Here is a 17,128-nt window from a genome sequence, read left to right on the forward strand (position 1 = left end):
CTGGGGAGTTCCACCACTCCTCTTGGGCTATCTGCACAAAAGCTGTTCTACCCTGTATGCACACATGGATTTTTCCTCTCTGAACCCTGTTCACACAGGTTATATACAGATGATCAGGTTTTTAAATACATCAGATAGGGATTGCATACATTAGTTAGGACTGCTCTGATAAGGGTATACCGTGAAGATTGGTAGAGCAGCTTAGTATACATTTTTTGCAAAAAACGTATCAACCAAATACCCTGTTTTTTACATCTTTTACTAGCACTTGCGGATTACTGCAACATTTTTTCAAACTGAGTGTTTTTGGTTTTACTATTCTCTTTTGTGTCTTCAGGTTTCTTGGTGGTGTGTGAACATGATCATACAGACTTGTTCACTGTGCAAGTAGCCCATGTGTTCCTGTTTCCATAATTGTTCTCTTGTGTCTACAAGACTGGGGAGTTCCACCACTCCTCTTGGGCTATCTGCACAAAAGCTGTTCTACCCTGTATGCACACATGGATTTTTCCTCTCTGAACCCTGTTCACACAGGTTATATACAGATGATCAGGTTTTTAAATACATCAGATAGGGATTGCATACATTAGTTAGGACTGCTCTGATAAGGGTATACCGTGAAGATTGGTAGAGCAGCTTAGTATACATTTTTTGCAAAAAACGTATCAACCAAATACCCTGTTTTTTACATCTTTTACTAGCACTTGCGGATTACTGCAACATTTTTTCAAACTGAGTGTTTTTGGTTTTACTATTCTCTTTTGTGTCTTCAAACAATTCAGCATTGTAGAATACTTTTAGGGCTCTGTCTTGCACATGCTTTCTGACTACAAGCTTTCAGACATGCTTTCTACGTTTCTAATGAATATAAGCCACTCGTCCTTTATGTGGAAATGATTCTCTATAAAAAGTGTAAAATAGAGACCAAAGTTAGAATTACATATTAAAATACATCTGTTTTTTGAGTTAACAAAATACAATATGTAAATTACAGGAGAGCAATAATGTGCAATATTGCTGTATCAATCTGATGCCAAAAGATTTTGTTACAAAGTTACAATGCCCAATATTTTGTCTCTGTGACATTCGTTATACATACCTTGGATTCCTCTATTGCTCCTATTCAGGTCAATGGCTTAACTCTGGCTTACCTGGACTGATGCTTAGAGTACTGTAAGTGCGAAAACTGTTCTAGTGAAAACAAACTAAATTGCTTCAATGACAAAGAGAAAACTTCAGACACAGAAGAAAAGAAACTAAGAAAATGTAAGCAATGTATTTTAATTTTAACAAATGATTTACTGTACAGCTGAACTCCAGAGTAAATTACTTATTAAAATTTAAATTATACTTCATATTGCATCCATAAAATGTGTTAACATTATCTACTTTTTTAAAAATAGTTTACTAAATTTTTAAACAAAAAAAACTATTTTTATAAATATATTTAATAGAATCATAGAATGTTAGAGTTGGAGGGGACCTCAAGGGTCATTGTGTCCAACCCCATGCTAAGTGCAGTGCAAGATTCACTAAACCATCTCAGACAGATGTCTGTCCAGCTTCTTTATGAAGACTTCCATTGAAGGAGAACTCACCACCTCTTCTGGCAGCCAGTTCCGCTCATTGATCACCCTCACAGTCAAAACATTTTTTCTAATATCTAATCTGTATCTTCTCCCTTTCAGTTTAATTCCATTGCTCCTCATGTTTCCATGTGCAAACGAGAATAAGGATTATCAGTCTATACTGTGACATGACTTCAGATATTTGTAGACAGCTATTAAGTCTTCTTTTTGCAAGCTAAACATTCCAAAATCCTTTAGTCGGTCCTTGTAGGACATATTCTGCAGTTGGCTCACCATCCTGGTACCTCTTCTCTGAACTTGGTTCAGTTTTTCAATGTAACTTTTTAAAATTTGGTACCCAGAACTGGACACAGTATTCCAGATGAGCCTGACCAAGATTTAGTAGCGGGGCATAATTACATCACGTGATCTAAATGCTATGCTTCTATTAATACACCCTAGAACTGTGTTTGCCTTTTTTGCTGGGCATCACACTGTTGACTCATGTACTGTCAGAACCATTTTTGGATTCATGGCAGCCCTGGTTCCACTTTGATTTAAAATAAGCTTTTTTCCTTTCAGGACCAGCGGGGGTTAATAACAGTTTCCTTTGCTGGCAATCTGTTGTAACTGCATAGTTGTTAAGTCAGCTGATGTTGGTGGTGACCACTCCCACCATCCTTTAAATGGTCACCTGATGCATCAGCTGACTGTCGGTGATAGAGCAATCTACAGTGACAAAGCTTGCTGGTTGCTGTGGTTTATCAGCTGGTTTCATGAGTTTGTGATCCCGGTGCCTTTATTCTGCTGTGTGGTGCTTTGCAGCAGAGAAAGTTGTAAAGCTAAGTTGTATTATTACCCCATCTGTCTCGTGTTTATCACTGTCTCCTGCGTGTACTGTCTGCAGTGGTGAAGCTAGCACCCGTTGTCGGCCAGTGCACTAACCAGGGCAGTGTGAGGTGACAGTGAGGGATGAGGTTTCTGACGGCGGTGGGGAGAAGGGCCCATTTAGGACGTTAGGGAAGCGCAGTGCTCAGGTGTGAACAGAAGGTGACCATTCCTCATTTCCCTATTGGTAGGGCATTCCTCACCCCTTTACCATCACGTTGTGTGTCGAGCCATCTGCAATCTGCCGACCAAACGTCCCCCCCATGGGGTCACTTTATATATCAAGACATTATCATCGACTAATACTGTTAGGGTTGGCAGATTGCACTAAATTAAATTAAACTAAAATTTGCAATCACAACCCGGGGTCCACCATGCAGCGATCAATAATTGCTGCTAGTGTGAATAATGAAGGATAAAACACTAGCGAACGCACTGCGTTAAAACCACACATAGTGAGCGGATCCCAGAGTACCAAGCTCAGCTAACCACCGAGCAGCACTAAAAATATAAGTACAAAACTCAGCTAACCACCGAGTGGCACAGGAAAATATAAGTACTGAGCCCAGCTAAACACCGAGTGGCACAAAACGTGCAATACCCTGATAAACCCGCAGAGGTAGAAGCAAATGGCAAACTAGGGTTGGAACTCTATCGCTCTCCCTGGGATGTCTAGGCTAGTGGTTGGGCTTCCTCTGTAACTCAGCGTGCTAATAGCACACACGACTGGAGACAGATACAAATGCAAGTGGGGATTTCCCACCCTAGACTGCCTGTCTAAACACACAGTAATAAAAAAGCAGCTCTGCAACTGAACTGTATCACTGCCACACAGAAACTAAAGAGATGCTCTGAAACTGAGCTGTGTTACTCGCACACAGAAACATGAGAGATACTCTGCAACTGAGCTGTGTCACTTGCACACAAAAATGTGCAAACAGAGTCATAGCATACACGAGCGCACACGCACACACACACAGTGCTGGAAGCCTTTTATGCACTAGGCTCCACCCCAAACACTCATTCCCAGATGGACGGGGCATCAACCGTGGGCAAATCCAGAGCTGCCACATCACCAGGTCAGCGTCCGAGCACCAGTGAAAAGGCGCCACATCATGGACATGCTCAGTAAGATGATTTCTGGACTTAGACTCCAGAGGGAAAGGCTGCCTCTGTATACCACTGGTTACAATAGACTTAGCCAGAGAGCCAGCAGTAGCCACATGGACACTACAAAGCAGTGCAAGATGCTGGGTCTGTGCTAAGCAACAATCCCAGTGGCTTGGCCTGAATGGGAGACCACAGAAGCAGAAAAGGCTTGGGATCCATCCTGCACAGTGGAAGAATCCTGGTGCCTAGCAGATACTTTTTTTTGGTGAACCGATGGCCCAATAACAGGCTTTTGCTCAGTTGATCCAGACCCTCCTGATGAGGTTAAGGAGCTGCGGTGTCAGGTGGTGAAGCAGATTCAGCAGTTGTCAGGGTTCTGGGTCTTGGCTCATGTGCAGGCTCAACCAGAACCCAAGATATCTCTCGCTGAGAGGTTCTCTCGAGGGAGATATAAATTTAAGCCAATTTGTGTTATTACCGTGTTTGTCACTATCTCCTTTGTTGTACTATCTGCAGTGGTGAGTCTAGCGCCCCTTGCCAGCCAGTGCACTAGCCAGGGCAGCATGAGGTTACAGCGAGGGACGAAGTTCCTGACTGCGGTGGGGGGAAAGACCCACTTAGGGCATTAGAGGAGTGCATGGTCAGGCTCAGGTTTGAGCAGGAGGTGACCATTCCTCATTTCCCTATTGGTAGGGCCTTCCTCACCCCTTTATCATCCTGTTGTGTGTGGGGCCATCTGCCAACCAACCCCCTCCCCATGGGGTCCCTTTATATATCGTGACATGTGCAGTCTTTGATCTATTAGTATACCCAATTCTTTTTTACACGTGCTATTGTTCAATTCTATTCTTCCCTTTCTGTAGATGTAATTTTTGTTTTTTTTGCCCAGATATCTAATCTTGCATATCTCCCTGTTAAATGCCATTCTATTGGTCACTGCCCATTGTTCAAGCATTCTAGATCAATCTGAATCCGCTCTCTGTCTTCTCCAGTGTTAGCTTTCCCTCATAGCTTTGCATTGTCTGCAAATTGGATAAGTTTATCTTCAGTTCCCTTATCTAGATCATTTATAAAATGACAAAGCTCCTTAGACCATTTTGGGGCATCATAGGCCACCAGACCTCAATCACAAGGCAATAAAACTTTCACACTCCTTATCTATGAACTGTTCAAATATTTACAGCAACAACAGTTTAATCCCTGTTCCACATTGATAGTTCTGCTTTATGTCACTTGTCTTATGTTTGCATTATTCCTATGTAATCTTGTGCATAAATAACTGACTCTTCAGATTTTGTGTTAGGGTACCGTCACACTATACGATTTACCAACGATCACGACCAGCGATACGACCTGGCCGTGATCGTAGGTAAATCGTAGTGTGGTCGCTGGGGAGCTGTCACACAGACAGCTCTCCAGCAACCAACGATGCCGAGGTCCCTGGGTAACCAGGGTAAACATCGGGTTACTAAGCGCAGGACCGCGCTTAGTAACCCGATGTTTACCCTGGTTACAAGCGTAAAACTAAAAAAAAACAAACAGCACATACTTACATTCTGGTGTCCGTCAGGTCCCTTGCCGTCTGCTCCCCGCACTGTGACTGCCGGCCGTAAAGTGAAAGCAGAGCACAGCGGCTGTGCTTTCACTTTCCCTTTACGGCCGGCAGTCAGTGAGTGCGGGAAGCAGACGGCAAGGGACCTGATGGACACCAGAATGTAAGTATGTGCTGTTTGTTTTTTTTTAGTTTTACGCTTGTAACCAGGGTAAACATCGGGTTACTAAGCGCGGCCCTGCGCTTAGTAACCCGATGTTTACCCTGGTTACAAGCGAACGCATCGCTGGATCGCATCGCTAGATCGGTGTCACACACACCGACCTAGCGATGACAGCGGGAGATCCAGCGATGAAAGAAAGTTCTAAACGATCTGCTACGACGTACGATTCTCAGCAGGATCCCTGATCGCTGCTGCGTGTCAGACACAGCGATATCGTAACGATATCGCTGGAACGTCACGAATCGTACCGTCGTAGCGATCGAAATGGTATAGTGTGACGGTACCCTTATTCTATGCCTGATGAAAAGACCTGAGTAGTCTCAAAAGTTTGCAATTTGTTATCTGTTATGTTTGCTAATGACAGGTGTTATGAAGGCAATCCAGAAACACAGTGTGCTTAGCGATCAGAGCGCACACAGTGATCTGACAAATACCCAAAAATACAAGAACGAGCTCTGAGACGTGGAAACTCTGTAGACTGCACACCTGATCCTATCCTAAACACAACTAAAAGCGGCTGTGGATTGCGCCTAACAACTACCTAGGCAACTCGGCACAGCCTAAGAAACTAGCTAGCCTGAAGATAGAAAAATAGGCCTGACTTGCCCCAGAGAAATTCCCCAAAGGAAAGGGCAGCCCCCCACATATAATGACTGTGAGTAAGATGAAAAGACAAAACGTAGGGATGAAATAGATTCAGCAAAGTGGGGCCCGATATTCTAGGACAGAGCGAGGACAGTAAAGTGAACTTTGCAGTCTACAAAAAACCCTAAAGCAAAACCACGCAAAGGGGGCAAAAAAAACCCACCGTGCCGAACTAACGGCACGGCGGTACACCCTTTGCATCTCAGAGCTTCCAGCAAAACAAAAGACAAGCTGGACAGAAAAAAAAGCAACAAAAAAGCAAAAAGCACTTAGCTATACAGAGCAGCAGGTCACAGGAACAATCAGGAGAAGCTCAGATCCAACACTGAAACATTGACAAGGAGCAAGGATAGCAGCATCAGGCGGAATTAAGTAATGAAGCAGTTAACAGGCTCACCAGAACACCTGAGGGAGGAAGCTCAGAAGCTGCAGTACCACTTGTGACCACAGGAGTGAATTCAGCCACAGAATTCACAACAGTACCCCCCCCCTTGAGGAGGGGTCACCGAACCCTCACCAGAGCCCCCAGGCCGACCAGGATGAGCCGCATGAAAGGCACGAACAAGATCGGAAGCATGAACATCAGAGGCAAAAACCCAGGAATTATCTTACTGAGCATAACCCTTCCATTTAACCAGATACTGGAGTTTCCGTCTAGAAACACGAGAATCCAAAATCTTCTCCACAATATACTCCAATTCCCCCTCCACCAAAACCGGGGCAGGAGGCTCAACAGATGGAACCATAGGTGCCACGTATCTCCGCAACAACGACCTATGGAATACATTATGTATGGAAAAGGAGTCTGGGAGGGTCAAACGAAAAGACACAGGATTGAGAACCTCAGAAATCCTATACGGACCAATAAAACGAGGTTTAAATTTAGGAGAGGAAACCTTCATAGGAATATGACGAGAAGATAACCAAACCAGATCCCCAACACGAAGTCGGGGACCCACACGGCGTCTGCGATTGGCGAAAAGTTGAGCTTTCTCCTGGGACAAGATCAAATTGTCCACTACCTGAGTCCAGATCTGCTGCAACCTATCCACCACAGAATCCACACCAGGACAGTCCGAAGACTCAACCTGTCCTGAAGAGAAACGAGGATGGAACCCAGAATTGCAAAAAAATGGAGAAGCCAAGGTAGCCGAGCTGGCCCGATTATTAAGGGCGAACTCAGCCAACGGCAAAAAGGACACCCAATCATCCTGGTCTGCAGAAACAAAACATCTCAGATATGTTTCCAAGGTCTGATTGGTTCGTTCGGTCTGGCCATTAGTCTGAGGATGGAAAGCCGAGGAAAAGGATAGGTCAATGCCCATCCTACCACAAAAGGCTCGCCAAAACCTTGAAACAAACTGGGAACCTCTGTCAGAAACAATATTCTCAGGAATGCCATGCAACCGAACCACATGCTGAAAGAACAAAGGTACCAAATCAGAGGAGGAAGGCAATTTAGCCAAGGGCACCAGATGGACCATTTTAGAAAAGCGATCACAGACCACCCAAATGACTGACATCTTTTGAGAAACGGGAAGGTCAGAAATGAAATCCATCGAAATATGTGTCCAAGGCCTCTTTGGGACCGGCAAGGGCAAAAGCAACCCACTGGCACGAGAACAGCAGGGCTTAGCCCTAGCACAAATCCCACAGGACTGCACAAAAGTACGTACATCCCGTGACAGAGATGGCCACCAGAAGGATCTAGCCACTAACTCTCTGGTACCAAAGATTCCAGGATGACCAGCCAACACCGAACAATGAAGTTCAGAGATAAGTTTATTAGTCCACCTATCAGGGACGAACAGTTTCTCTGCTGGACAACGATCAGGTTTATTCGCCTGAAATTTTTGCAGCACCCGCCGCAAATCAGGTGAGATGGCAGACACAATGACTCCTTCCTTGAGGATACCCGCTGGCTCAGATAAACCCAGAGAGTCGGGCACAAAACTCCTAGACAGAGCATCCGCCTTCACATTTTTAGAGCCCGGAAGGTACGAAATCACAAAGTCGAAGCGGGCAAAAAATAACGACCAACGGGCCTGTCTAGGATTCAAGCGCTTGGCAGACTCGAGATAAGTCAAGTTCTTATGATCAGTCAATACCACCACGCGATGCTTAGCTCCTTCAAGCCAATGACGCCACTCCTCGAATGCCCACTTCATGGCCAGCAACTCTCGATTGCCCACATCATAATTACGCTCAGCGGGCGAAAACTTCCTGGAAAAGAAAGCACATGGTTTCATCACTGAGCAATCAGAACCTCTCTGTGACAAAACCGCCCCTGCTCCAATCTCAGAAGCATCAACCTCGACCTGGAACGGAAGAGAAACATCTGGCTGACACAGCACAGGGGCAGAACAAAAACGACGCTTCAACTCCTGAAAAGCTTCCACAGCAGCAGAAGACCAATTAACCAAATCAGCACCCTTCTTGGTCAAATCGGTCAATGGTTTGGCAATGCTAGAAAAATTACAGATGAAGCGACGATAAAAATTAGCAAAGCCCAGGAACTTTTGCAGACTTTTCAGAGATGTCGGCTGAATCCAATCCTGGATGGCTTGGACCTTAACTGGATCCATCTCGATAGTAGAAGGGGTAAAGATGAACCCCAAAAATGAAACTTTCTGCACACCGAAGAGACACTTTGATCCCTTCACAAACAAAGAGTTAGCACGCAGGACCTGAAAAACCATTCTGACCTGTTTCACATGAGACTCCCAATCATCTGAGAAGATCAAAATGTCATCCAAGTAAACAATCAGGAATTTATCCAGATACTCACGGAAGATGTCATGCATAAAAGACTGAAACACAGATGGAGCATTGGCAAGTCCGAACGGCATCACTAGATACTCAAAATGACCCTCGGGCGTATTGAATGCAGTTTTCCATTCATCTCCTTGCCTGATTCTCACCAGATTATACGCACCACGAAGATCTATCTTAGTGAACCAACTAGCCCCCTTAATCCGAGCAAACAAGTCAGATAACAATGGCAAGGGATACTGAAATTTAACAGTGATCTTATTAAGAAGGCGGTAATCAATACACGGTCTCAGCGAACCATCCTTCTTGGCTACAAAGAAGAACCCTGCTCCCAGTGGTGATGACGATGGGCGAATATGTCCCTTCTCCAGGGATTCCTTCACATAACTGCGCATAGCGGCGTGTTCGGGCACGGATAAATTAAATAATCGACCTTTAGGGAATTTACTACCAGGAATCAAATTGATAGCACAATCACAATCCCTATGCGGAGGTAGAGCATCGGACTTGGGCTCTTCAAATACATCCTGATAATCAGACAAGAACTCTGGGACCTCAGAAGGGGTGGATGACGAAATCGACAAAAATGGAACATCACCATGTACCCCCTTACAACCCCAGCTGGATACCGACATGGAATTCCAATCCAATACTGGATTATGGGTTTGTAGCCATGGCAACCCCAACACGACCACATCATGCAGATTATGCAACACCAGAAAGCGAATAACTTCCTGATGTGCAGGAGCCATGCACATGGTCAGCTGGGCCCAGTATTGAGGTTTATTCTTGGCCAAAGGTGTAGCATCAATTCCTCTCAATGGAATAGGACACCGCAAAGGCTCCAAGAAAAACCCACAACGTTTAGCATAATCCAAATCCATCAGATTCAGGGCAGCGCCCGAATCCACAAACGCCATGACAGAAAACGACGACAAAGAGCATATCAAGGTAATGGACAGAAGGAATTTGGACTGTACAGTACCAATGACGGCAGACCTAGCGGACCGCTTAGTGCGCTTAGGACAATCAGAAATAGCATGAGTGGAATCACCACAGTAGAAACACAGACCATTCAGACGTCTGTATTCCTGCCGTTCAACTCTAGTCATAGTCCTATCGCACTGCATAGGCTCAGGTTTAACCTCAGGCAGTACAGCCAAATGGTGCACAGATTTACGCTCGCGCAAGCGTCGACCGATCTGAATGGCCAAAGACAAAGACTCATTCAAACCAGCAGGCATAGGAAATCCCACCATGACATCCTTAAGAGCCTCAGAGAGACCCTTTCTGAACAAAGCTGCCAGCGCAGATTCATTCCACTGAGTGAGTACTGACCATTTCCTAAATTTCTGACAATATACTTCTATATCATCCTGACCCTGGCACAAAGCCAGCAAATTTTTCTCAGCCTGATCCACTGAATTAGGCTCATCGTACAGCAATCCGAGCGCCAGGAAAAACGCATCGACACTACTCAATGCAGGTTCTCCTGGCGCAAGAGAAAATGCCCAGTCTTGAGGGTCGCCGCGCAAAAAAGAAATAATAATCAAAACCTGTTGAATAGGATTACCAGAAGAATGAGGTTTCAAGGCCAGAAATAGCTTACAATTATTTTTGAAACTTAGAAACTTAGTTCTATCTCCAAAAAACAAATCAGGAATAGGAATTCTTGGTTCTAACATAGATTTCTGATCAATAGTATCTTGAATTTTTTGTACATTTATAACGAGATTATCCATTGAAGAGCACAGACCCTGAATATCCATGTCCACACCTGTGTCCAGAATCACCCAAATGTCTAGGGGAAAAAAAAAAAGTGAACACAGAGCAGAAAAAAAAAAAAATGATGTCAGAACTTTTTCTTTCCCTCTATTGAGAATCATTAGTATGGCTCCTTGTACTGTTATGTTTGCTAATGACAGGTGTTATGAAGGCAATCCAGAAACACAGTGTGCTTAGCGATCAGAGCGCACACAGTGATCTGACAAATACCCAAAAATACAAGAACGAGCTCTGAGACGTGGAAACTCTGTAGACTGCACACCTGATCCTATCCTAAACACAACTAAAAGCGGCTGTGGATTGCGCCTAACAACTACCTAGGCAACTCGGCACAGCCTAAGAAACTAGCTAGCCTGAAGATAGAAAAATAGGCCTGACTTGCCCCAGAGAAATTCCCCAAAGGAAAAGGCAGCCCCCCACATATAATGACTGTGAGTAAGATGAAAAGACAAAACGTAGGGATGAAATAGATTCAGCAAAGTGGGGCCCGATATTCTAGGACAGAGCGAGGACAGTAAAGCGAACTTTGCAGTCTACAAAAAACCCTAAAGCAAAACCACGCAAAGGGGGCAAAAAAAACCCACCGTGCCGAACTAACGGCACGGCGGTACACCCTTTGCGTCTCAGAGCTTTCAGCAAAACAAAAGACAAGCTGGACAGAAAAAAAAGCAACAAAAAAGCAAAAAGCACTTAGCTATACAGAGCAGCAGGTCACAGGAACAATCAGGAGAAGCTCAGATCCAACACTGAAACATTGACAAGGAGCAAGGATAGCAGCATCAGGCGGAGTTAAGTAATGAAGCAGTTAACGGGCTCACCAGAACACCTGAGGGAGGAAGCTCAGAAGCTGCAGTACCACTTGTGACCACAGGAGTGAATTCAGCCACAGAATTCACAACAGTTATCACCTTTTCAGATAGCCATGGAAAGGTATCAGCCACTGAGGACTCTGAAACTTTAATATTTTTTAGTGCACTAAGTAATGTATCTTTGTGTTGGCAAATATGGCTGCATTTTTTCTGTGATGTTATTTAATATATGCCCTTTTCTGGGAATGAACTGCATATATGTTGCAACTTTTTGTTGAATGTATTTGTACATGCTATTGAGATATTGTGTAGATAAACATTTGGTACATATCTGATTATTTATGAAGAATCTGGCTTATGTATAATAGACAATGAGGTTTTTCTGTTTGTAGCAAACTCCTAACATGTGCACTCCTACTCCTATCAGCCTAAGGTTTTTAAATTAGCTGGTTCCATCATGCCCTATAAATTTTAGGCTTTTTAGCTGAGGAGAGATGTTTTATCTGGTACAGGGACCCAACAATGAAGGACGCTATGATGATGGCTGTTTGGCTCACATATATTGTGAATGAGAAGAACGAGGGCTTTGGTGGAATTAGGCATTATTTGAGTAAAACTGTGTTTGTTAATTTTAAATAATAATGGAAAACTGTATTTTGTTTTATTTCTAATAACGAACTTTATTCTGGCTGTGTCTTTATTGTTTAATTTAATTACGTATAGGATGCCCTATATATTGAACCCATATGTATCGTAGGGTAAATGTACCATTAAATAAACAACGATTCACTATATTGGTGACCTGACCACAAGTCAATAATGATCCCCCAAAAATTTTGGTAATAAAATAAGTAATTTTATTGTTGTAGCTTTAAAATAAATGCTTAAAAAATTATTATAACAACAGTAGACAAGGGTGCTGGATTCAATTGTAGACAGGGATCGTTATGCCATGGGGAAAACTAATTGAGCATGATGGCCAAACAACAAGAAGTTTAAAACACAATAACATGATCCATTGAATGCACAAAGAAATTCAATCCAAAAGAGGCTACAAAAAGATGTGTGCCTACACTGAAGGTAAATGTCCAATCCAAAGAGCAACATTAAATGTCTCCCTATGCGTTAAGCCTGTGACAGTAGTCATGGAATAATTATATGTATGGTATTGGGATAGAAGTTCTCCCCCTTAATCCAAGTATCATCAATATCAATAACTATATAACACTAGATCTAGCAATAAGATATGTTACCTGTATGGCTGTATGTTAATCCCCTGGCGTCCCTCGCCCTGACGCACATTTCACTGTGCTTCTTCGGGAGGCCACCACATGTAGTGAATGACCATATAATTACATATTACATTGCTGAAGACAAATCTTTATCTAAATGATGTTTCTAGTGCATCGAGGATAACAGATTCCTGACCAGTTAATCTATCCTACAAAATATTCCCTTCCTAGTGTCACTCCCATGGGCTTGATTGACATCTGTTTAGGGCCACTAAGTCACTGTTATCAGCTGCACTGAACAGATGTCAATTAAGAATAGGAAACAGCATGAGACTGAGAATAGGGCTCATACCCATTCGCAAGAAAAAAAAGGTCCGTAATCTGGACCAAAAAAAGTGGACAAGTGCTATACGAGTTCAATGCGATTTTTCTCACATAGCATCCGTATGACATGTGTGTGCAATGCATTTTTTTCTCTGCTACTATTTTTCTACAATCATTTACGGGACCATTTACAGTGTTCCATACCACAGAATGGTAAGGTATCGCACGTATGGCGTGTGATTTTTTTCTCACACCCTTTGACTTGCATTGGCGAGTCTCATCCGAGATACGCAGCAAATCGCAGCATGATGCGATTATTTTTCAGCCCAATTTCAGCTGAGAAAGGTCAGCATGTAGTATGTGATACAAAAGCTCCAGCTCACACCATTGATTTTACAGCTGTAAAGTTATGGCGTAAGGTCAAACAAGAAGGAAATATACTTTCAGCTCGCTATACCCTTAGGCACCTTTCCCGAGAGAATATGTTTACCCTGATTGATCCGTGTGGGTATTAGGGATTTACTTCACTTAAATTCAATTTGAGCAGCTTGGTTTTCAACATTTTCTGTCACTACTTGTTTGTAATACTAGTAAAAAAAATTGTAGGTGGTTAGTTTAACTCATCTAATTAATGTGGCTTTTTCTTGCACCTCAGCTCTTCAATTCAAATAACTAAATACCCGTACAACATCACTACAAATACTCTATACTCAATTGTTATCATTGTAATCAAACAGACATAAACTACAAGATGTTTTAAAAAGTAACCATTATTTCAAAAAAAAAATTCAGAAATCAATAGTAAAAATAAAAATAAGAAACTTTGTAATATACCTTATCAAAGAAATTAGCATCTTTTGATCTTTCACTCTCAATTTACAGGTAAAATCTCTCTTCGGTGTACATACATTTTCACACTACTTAGATAGGAGATCATCATAGAATTCTGTATAGGGTGGAGGAGGAGTGAGGAATTAAAGACAAATACAGAAATGCTACTGCAAATTCACCTGAAATGACAGACACCCGTTAAATTCCGTACACAAACATGTACATTTACTTTATGCAAAAAATCAGCACCAAAAGTACCAAAGGAGTATGAGCTGCTTCCATATAATAATACATTTGGTAATTTGCTAAATGACTTATGAGATGCCACCCTTGTCTGAACATAGTGAATCAAGTGTATTGTGCCAGCTATTGCTCAAGTAAGAGGGGGATTTTCATTGATGAAAAGTTTCACACTGGCTAGCATAAAATGGTGTTGTCAAATTACACAGAATATGTAAATGTATGTCCGCAGACCACTTATCAGTCAGATTACCTGTCCAATGCAGAAAGTTCTTACAATAAGCATGTCAAAATTAGAACTACTTTCAAAGGAGCCACCGTGCTACCCTTTGTAGCTAAAACAGTTCCATTCCTCTGAGAATTCTTCCTACAAGGTATTGGAGCGTCTGTGAGAATTTGAGCATTTGTTAGGTCAGACAGATTTTGGACAAGATTGCTTGGCTATCTCGCTATCTCCAATTTAGTTTATCCCAAAGGTGTCCAATAATGTTTTTTTAGAACTTGCTATGTGCACTGGGCTAGTGTCATTCTGGAAGAGAAACGAGCCCTCAACCAACTATTTCCTCAATATTGGAAGCACATGATTGCCAAAATGTTTTAAGTGTTAAGATTTCTCTTAAAGGGACTCTGTCACCTGAATTTGGAGGGAACAATCTTCAGCCATGGAGGCGGGGTTTTCGGGTGTTTGATTCACCCTTTCCTTACCCGCTGGCTGCAATATTGGATTGAAGTTCATTCTCTGTCCTCCGTAGTACACGCCTGCACAAGGCAATCTTGTGGGCAAGATCTATTTTTAGCCATAATAAGTCTCCTTTTGAGGCATTATGTGCAGATAAGGTCAGAATCACAATGATCTGAAAATTACATATTCTGTGATTCTTATTCATCCAGACCATTCTATGCCTTCCTACCTCTCAAAATGTGAGGCTGACTTAGCTCTTTATTTTTCTGATATGTATAGATAATGGATTTATATACTAGTGCATAATTCTTTCATCAGTTCACATATTCAGGAAGCTGCCAACACATTTCTAACAGAGCAACACAGGTACAGAGAGTACAGAGTACCTTCTAAATTGCATGAGTTTATGCCTGGCATTGACCCCATTAGTTGCAGAGGCTGAAAGGAGAAAGGATATTTTTACAGATATTTTGTTCCTGTCTATCCTCTTATTGGAAAAGATACAATGAATAATACATTCATTGTATGTACCTGGACCTGTTGAAGGGCTAGCGCGGCATAAAACATTTGTTGTTCTGAAAGAATACCATCCCCAGCTCCATGTTGTATAAACTGCTGTAAGAATAAAAGTTTATACAAGACTAGATGGCAGCCCGATTCTAAAGAATCGGGAGTCTAGAATCCATATATACTTTATTTATTCAAATGTAAGAATAATACAATTAATAAATAATAGTAAGAAAGAACAAAAAATGGCTGCACTCACCAGCTCTTGACAATTCTTGTTATTTAAGGTACAGTTACACAGGATCCATGAACATGCTTATGAGTCACTGGGCCCGCCTCCACGCAGTAGAAACTTGCTGTGAGGTAAAAATTCAAAAATCACACCAAAATGGCGGGCGGAGTGTGTCACAGTACGGCGCGTTTCTGATTGGTCGCTCGCAGCAGGCGGCAACCAATCAGACACTGGACACTGTTGACGTCACTTATCTCCGGACATTAGCTCCGGACATTAGCTCCGGACATTAGCTCCGGACATTATCTCTGCACATTAGCTCCGGACATTAGCTCCGGACATTAGCTCCGGACAAAGCCACGGAAGTTGGCACAAATTGCAGGAAGTAGTATTCTAGGCAATTAATCTCCGGACATTAGCTCCGGACATTAGCTCCGGACATTAGCTCCGGACATTAGCTCCGGACAAAGCCACGGAAGTTGGCACAAATTGCAGGAAGTAGTATTCTAGGCAATTATATATTAGACTAGATGGCAGCCCGATTCTAAAGAATCGGGAGTCTAGAATCCATATATACTTTATTTATTCAAATGTAAGAATAATACAATTAATAAATAATAGTAAGAAAGAACAAAAATAATAGGCAGTATATGGAGAAAACACCAAACAAAAGTTCAAAATTGGTGTGAAAATGTCACTGAACCACTTCACAACTAAATATATATAGTTTTGGTAAATGGTATTATCATTTTTTTGACGAAATTCGGCAGGAGCTTGAAGAGCAACGTCACTGGGCCCGCCTCCACGCAGTAGAAACTTGCTGTGAGGTAAAAATTCAAAAATCACACCAAAATGGCGGGCGGAGTGTGTCACAGTACGGCACGTTTCTGATTGGTCGCTCGCAGCAGGCGGCAACCAATCAGACACTGGACACTGTTGACGTCACTTATCTCCGGACATTAGCTCCGGACATTAGCTCCGGACATTAGCTCCGGACAAAGCCACGAAAGTTGGCACAAATTGCAGGAAGTAGTATTCTAGGCAATTATATATTAGATACTTATGTGAGTCAGAGTGCCACCCTTTCCTCTGCCTGAAGGTTGAGAAAATGTATTCTTCTGCTTTGGAAAAAAATGTGGCAGTCTACAATTTTCCTCTGAATCTCTAAAATCAATGAGATCCTGTATATGAAAGGTCTGTGTGGCGCTATTGCTGGCACCTTTGCATGGTGTTTAGTGATGAGCAAGTATACTCATTGCTGGGGGGTTTTGGGTGGTATTTGTAACTGCTTGGAGATTTAGTTTTCGTTGCCTCAGCCGCATGATTTACAGCTGATAGACAACTTGAATACATGTGGGGATTCCCTAGCAACCAGGCAACCCCCACATGTACTCAGGCTGGCTAGCAGCCATAAATAATGCAGTTGCATCAACAAAGACTAAATCTCCGAGCAGTTACAAATACTTGGAGACCACCCTAGCGTGCTCGGGAAAACCAGAGCAACGAGTACACTCGCTCATCTCTAAGGGGGTTCCCTTTCCCCCCATGCAGGCATGCCAGCTTAATTACCACCATGGCCCCATTGGCATGGTTCCCTGGCATGATCTTCTACCTCCTGGTGTGAGCACCGCTGTTCCATGCTCTTAAAGGGGCAGCTCGCGAATATATTAAATGCCCTCAGTTTAAACCTGAAAGACATCTATATATATAATTGTCTAAGGGTTTTTC

Source organism: Ranitomeya imitator, chromosome 5, assembly GCF_032444005.1.
Source record: "Ranitomeya imitator isolate aRanImi1 chromosome 5, aRanImi1.pri, whole genome shotgun sequence".
Classification (NCBI taxonomy): domain Eukaryota; kingdom Metazoa; phylum Chordata; class Amphibia; order Anura; family Dendrobatidae; genus Ranitomeya; species Ranitomeya imitator.